Below are 7329 nucleotides of genomic sequence, written 5' to 3' on the forward strand. Positions count from 1 at the left end.
AGACAATTTTTCCAGTGAAACTTAAATACAATGAATTGCAAAAACTTAAGTGTTTCATTAAATAAGTTCTGACAAATACATATACCTGTATAACTCCAAACAATAAAACCTTGCCAACATCACAGAAAATTTCCTCATTCTCATTCCTGACTCCTAAACATAGAAGCAAGTAACATTTTTATTTTTTTCCACCATACAATAGTTTTACCTGTCTTAAATCAGTACTAGAGAATTAGAACTAGGCTAAAGGATACTCTAATCTTGCCTGAAAATCTTAAAAGCAAAACCCAAAAGGATTATACAGCTTCCAAGTAACTTAGTGGTGCTTTAGAAAAAAGATCAAGACTATAATTATATAAAATTGTAACACCCAATAAGATAAAATCCACACCTGGCATTAAAAAACAAAACTAAACAAAACTAGACATAAAAAAAAGAAAAAAAAATACAAACTTTAAAGAGAAAAACATTTAATTGATTAAAACCAACCCAGAACTAATACAGATGTTAGATTTAGCAGGCAAAAACATTAAAACAGTTGTGAAAATGTATTCCATGTGTTAAGAATTTTAAAAGAACCAAAGTACCTAAAGGAACATACAGGTTACAATTCGAGAAATGAAAACTGCAATGACTGAGATGAAAAATACACTAGGTATGACTAAAGACATATTAAATATTACAGGAGAAAAGATTAGTGACCTTGAAGATATAGCACTACAAATTATCCAATAGGGAACAGAGAGATAATAATATTAATAAAACAAAATGTACTGAGCATCTGTGCAACATTATAGAACTTTGAGAAGCCTCTTATTTGGGTAATTGGAGTTTCCAAATGAGGGGAGAGAGAGTGGAGAGAAAAAATCAGTGTGAAAGTAATAAACAAAAATCTTCCAAATTTTATGACAACTGTAAACCCACATATCTCAAAAACCTTAAACTCCATCCCCCCAAATAAAGAACATTACATCAATAAATATTATAATCAAATTGCTCAAATACATTAACGTACAGAAAAATGTTAAAGAAGTCAGAGGAAAAAGATACATTACATGCCCGGGAACAATGATTAATATAATAGCACATTTCTCATTGGAAATAATGCAAAGGAGAAGAGTAGAAAAACATATTTAGAATATTAGGGGGAAAAAAAGGAAAGATTACCTGCAATTCTGTTTCAATGAAGTTTCTCCAAGACTGAAGGTAGTAGATAGGAAGTAAATATGGGTTAATGCAGAAAAGATTTTAGAGGACTTTTTCCATAAAAGGAGAACAGCAAAAAGATCAGTAGATGGAAGGTTTTATGAAGGAAGATTTTTTGTTTTTCTTTTATTACATATTATTACATGTTTTTATATCTGTATGCCAAATCAAAAAGAGTGCCAAAATTTGATGCTTGTTAGAGGATAATTTCAGGAGTGATGTCCTTAAATAGTAGACAGGGAGCAAAATCGACTGCACAAGAGGGGAATTAGGGTTTATGAGGGACACAAAGGGTCTCCCCATGCTAGGGCAGGAAGTAGGGCGCTGCACAGAAAAACACGAATTGATCATTGAGGAGATGGTAGTGTGAGCATGTTCTCTTCAGTTTACTTCTATTTTCTCAATGAAGAGAAAGATTAACTGAGAAACAGGTGTGGAAATGTGGAAGTTTTGATGAGATGGAGAAATTTGCTTAATAGTTGGCAAGAAGAGTGGAGTAAATGACTTTTGGAAAAAATAATCGATTGCCACGTTTTCTCTTGGATGGTGTTTATACATTTGAATTTTTATTAGTCAGCATTACTCTGTGTATTTTCTTTTATCTTCAGTTGCTAAAGTGTAGGTATTAATTATGGGAAAAGTTGTATTTGACCACTATGGTTTTGTTAGGCATATTAGATAGGAAATTAGGGCAATTTTGAACTATATTGCTATTAATATTAATGCTACATGAAATAGAGCATGTCATGTTTCTATCACTCATAATAGAGAAGGGTTATTTTTAATTATGTAACTTGAACTGATTTTGCTCTACCATGCTTTTGTATGTTCTTAGGAACTATATACAAGTTTGTACCTATACATTGCAGCATTACCTAAGACTGTTGCAGTGTCTCCCTATCTGGCAATTCTGCTTCTACAATTGCCTTTTTCACTGTGTTACTTATACTGTAGTCAGAATGAATCATTAAATCAAAGATGAGAAACTGATTATTCTAGGATGGTGACTTAAGGGGCTTCACAGACCTTCTCCTCAGGAAACCATCATAACTGTTGAGAAAACATAAGCTAAGAATCTCTAAAACTTGTTCTCAGGGCATCCAGCAAATGAGGAAACATTTATTCCAGAAAATCTATAATAGCTAGGTGGAACTGTGAGACCCTTTGCAACTTGGACTGTGATTCACTCCCTCCCTACCCACCTCCTTTAGCATGACAGAAGTTCCACTCTTAGTGGGTATGGCCAAGAAGAAGGGGCTGCCTCACCCCCAGTTCCTAGTGAAAATGCTACGGTATCACTTCATACAGGGAAGGCCATCAGTATTTCTCATTTTCTCAACTTTGTGTTGAAGAGGCTTAATTTTCAGGTGAGTTGCCATGTGGTCAGTGATGCCCTTTCTCCACCTAACCCACACTTGTAATGCTGAAGTGTTACTCTTGACTTGATAGTCTGAGCACAGCAAGGCTCTGGTCACCCTTTCCTCAGCTTGCTGGTAGGGAGAAAGTTCTATGCCAGGAGATGTGAGCAAAGAAACTCAGAGGCCACTGTCCCTACTCCACAACCTGCTTGTAAAGTTGGGTGTAATTCTGGGAGCGGTGTGCCATTGAAAGCTCCCTCAGCTCCAGAATAGTGGCTCATGGGTTTTCCCCCAACGGGATAGGTAGTACATAATGACAGAGAGATCTGAAGCTCTCCTCAAAGGAATTGACCTTATTTAGTAGAGAACAGGGAAAAGTCAAGTTTCGGGGAGTTCTCAAAAACAATGGAACTTTTCATGGTAAGCTTAAGAGGAAGGTGGGGGCTGCATGAGAGCAACAAGCTAAACAAGCTAAACCATAGGTCACATAGTTACCAAAGAGGGTCAGGGAAAGAGACAGCTGATAAAATAACTCTTGGGATACGAACAGTCTTAAAAACTGGCCTCAAAACTACCACAGAGAAGGGACACAAATTTAAGCGATGCACACTGTGGAGGTATTTATGGCTCATACCATTTTCAAAAACAATAGAGCAATTATCTTGTAATTAGTGAAGGCTAACAGCTTTTTGAGATGATAGTGGCAGACAGCTTGAGAGAGAGAGAGAGAGTAGGAAAAGAGACAATAACAGAGAGCCCTACTGAAACCATTGTTATCCCAAGGTGACTGTGTGCACACCCAAGCTGTCCTCTTTGAAGAGTAAACATTAAAGACTTTACAAGGCAGGGAAAGTAGATCTTACTATCTACTTCCAACAAAGTCAAGTCACTAAACAAACAAGCAAAAAGCAAGAGTAAGCACCAGAAAGATGGGGAGTCAGTTTCCAGATGCTAAGTATATTGTAAATAATGTCCAGCTTTTAAACAAAATATAATGCATGAAAAAAAAAGGGGGGGGGGCAAGTATGCCACATACATAGAGGGGAAAATAAGACAACAAAAATTGCCTGAGATAGGGCACAGATGATGGACTTAACAGACACTTTAAAGCAACTTTTAAAAATGTGTTCACATAACTAAAGGAAACCATTCTTAAAGAAGTAAAGAGATATAATGGCAATGCCCCATCAAATAGAGAATGTACATAAAATGTAGAAATTACAAAAATAACTAAATGAATTACTGGAGTTAAAAAGTATAATTTTTTTAAAGTGTAATAACTTAAAAAAATTCAGTAGTTGATTGGAACTGGCAGAAGAAATGATCAACAAACATAAAGGTAGATTTATAGAGATGATAAAATCCAAGCCACAGACAGAAAATAAAATGACAAAAAATTGAACAGAATATTGAGAGAAATATAAGATAACATGAAGTGCACCAACATACATGTAATGGGAGTATGAAGGAAGGGAAGAGAAAAGTAGCAGAAAAAAATATTTGAAGAAATAATTATTTAGAATTTTCCACATTTGATAGAAAACATCAATCTACACACCCAAGGAGCTCAACAAACTCCAAGGATGGTAAATGAAAAGAGATACACACATGCACACAAATATCATACTATCATACTTGACTTCTCTTCAAAACAATGGAGACAAGAAGGCATTACAATGACATTGACAAGATATATATAAACTGTCTACCAAGAATCTTATAACCAGCAAAAATGTCTCTGAAAAATTAAGGCTAAACAAATTCCCACTTGAACAACACCTGAAAACATTTGTTGCTGGCAGATACACCTTACAAGAAATACTAAAGGATGATCTAAGGTTGAAACAAGTGACCCCAGTCAGTAATTAGAATCCATGTGATAAAACAAAAAGCACTTATAAAGGCAGTTATGTAATTATATAACACAATACAAAGAGATATTTATTCTCCTTTTTTTTGCTAAATGATTTAAAAAGCAATTATAGAAAACATCATGTATATGCTTGTATTGTTGGGGCTGTAACTTAGAAATGTAAAATATTTGAAAATAATAGCACAAAGCAACAGGTGGTAGCAAACCTGAATTGGAGTAAGGAAATAACACCAGATGACAACTTGAATTAACACATGGAGAGAAACAATAAAGGTAAATAAAAAGATTAACATAATAAATTCTATACATGTTTTATCTTTTTTCTTCTTTCAGTTTATTTAAATGACATATAATCATATATTAATTAACAATTATAAGAATGTACTGCTGGTCTTGCAATATGTAAAAATGTGGTATGTGTATTAATAACAGCACAAAAAGAATTAAGAGGAAATAATGCTACATAGGAGCAGCATTTCTACATTTCATTGGAATTAAGTTAATATGAATCAGGAGTATGTTCTGGTAAGTTTATATATAGAGAGAAGTCACTAAGAAAATAACTAAAAATATAGTAAAATGATATTAAAATGTTACACCAGCAAACATTTACTTATTGCCAAATAAAGCAATAAAGAAGGAACAGAAGAGCAAAAAGACTCTTTTCTACATGAGAGATGTAGAAAAGAAAAGTAAAATGAATAAGATACAAATCTAACTAGATCAATAGTAAGCAATTTTAAATGTGAATGAATTAGGCAATCCAATCAAAGACTTTTGGATTGACTAAAAATGATAAACATGGCTCAACTTTATACCATGTTATACTAGAAACACTTTAGATTCACCCAAACAAATAGGATTAAGGTAAAAGGATGGAAAAAGATACTTTGCAAAGAACATAAGTGGCTATACTAGTATTAAATGAAATAAACTTTAACATAAAATGAATTTTTAAAGATTAATGATATTTCAAATTGATACAATTGCCAAACAAGAAGATGGACCAATTTTAAGCATGTATGTATCTAACAACAGAACCCCAAAATACATGAAGCAAAAACTGAGAGATGTGGAGAGATATAGACAATTCAACTATAATAGTCATGGGCTTCAATACTCCACATTCAATAAAGGATTGAACAACTGGGCAGAACATCAAAAAGGAAATATCAGACTTGAAAAATTCTATTAACTAACTGGAACTAATAGAGAGCTATAAAACACTCAACTCAACAAAATCAGAATATTCATTCATTTTCAAGTATGCATGAAACATCATTTGGGATAAAACATAAGCTAGGCAATAAAAAAGTCTCAATAAGTTCAAAATGATTATATTTCATGTAATAAGAATCATGCAATTTGTAGCCTTTTGTGTCTGACTTCTTTAACTTGTTATAATGTTTTTCTAAATTCATATATATTGAAGGATGTAACAATACTTCATTCTATATAAATGATAATTGACATTTATCTAAACATTTGTTTTTTTTCCCCATTGTCTTTTTTTTATTATTATTGTTTTGTTGGTTTGTTTCCCATTTACCATTCCTCCCTTTCCCTCTCTCCCCCTTTCCCATCCTTGGCAACCTCAGTTCTGTTCTCTTCTTTTAAAAAAGTTCAACATATTATTGTGATTGTTGCATCTTCTTTTTTCTTATTTTTATTTATTGGTTTGTTTGTTTGTTTGTTTGTTCCCACATATAAGTGAGGACATGTGGTATTTCTCTTTCTGTGCCTGGATTATTTCTAATTTTCTCTAAGTTCATCCACATTGCTGTGGATGGCAGTGTTTCATTCTTTACAGCAGAGTAGTATTTCATTGCATAAATATACCACATTTTCCTTATCCACTCATCTGATGATAGGCATTTGGGTTGATTCCAACCCTTGGCTATTGTGAATAGAGTTGCAATAAACATGAGAGTATAGTTGTCCTTCCATTCCTTTGGGTATATATCCAACAGTGGTATTGCTGGGTCATATGGCAGTTCTATCTGTAGTTGTTTGAGAAACCTCTATACCACTTTCCATAATGGCTGTAACATTTTACAGTCCTACCAAGAGTGTAGGAGGATTCTCCTTTCTTTGCATCATCACCAGCATTTGTTATTCTCTGTCTTTTTGATGATAGCTAGCCTATCAGGAGTGAGATGATATCTCAATGTGGTTTTGATTTGTATTTCTTGGATCTAAGTAATGTTGAGCATTTTTGCATGTGTCTGTTGGCCATTTATATATCTTCCTTTGAGAAATGTCTATTCAACTCCTTTGCCATTTTTTAATTGGGTTACTTGTTTTATTTACTGTTAAGTTGTTTGAGTTCCTTGTATATTCCAGATATTAAACCTTTGTTGATGCATATTTTGCAAATATTTTCTCCCACTCTGTTGTCTTTCCACTCTGTTGTTTCTTTTTTCTGTGCAGAAGCTTTTAAGTTTCATATAATCCCATTTGTTTATTTTTCCTTCTGTTGCCTGTGATTTTGGGGTTGTATTCATAAAGTTTATGCCCAGTCCTACCACCTGAGTGTTTCCCCTATGTTTTCTTTTAGTAGTTTTATAGTTCCAGGATGTATATTTAATTCTTTAGTCCATTTTGAGTTGATTTTGGCACATGGTGAGAGGTACAAGTCTAGTTTCATTCTTCAACATATGGATGTCCAATTTTTCCAGCACCATTTATTGAAGCAGCAGTCTTTTCCCCAGTGTGCATTCCTGGTGCCTTTGTTGAAGATCAATCAGCTGTAAGTACATGGGCTGATTTCTGGGTTCCCTATTTTGTTCCTTTGGTCCATGTGTCTGTTTTTATGCCAGTACCATACTGTTTTGGTTACTATAGCTTTGTATTCTAATTTGAAGTCAGGTAGTGTTATTCCTTTGGCCTTAT

The sequence above is a fragment of the Galeopterus variegatus genome, unplaced genomic scaffold (genome assembly GCF_000696425.1).
Source record: "Galeopterus variegatus unplaced genomic scaffold, G_variegatus-3.0.2 Scaffold3415, whole genome shotgun sequence".
Lineage (NCBI taxonomy): Eukaryota > Metazoa > Chordata > Mammalia > Dermoptera > Cynocephalidae > Galeopterus > Galeopterus variegatus.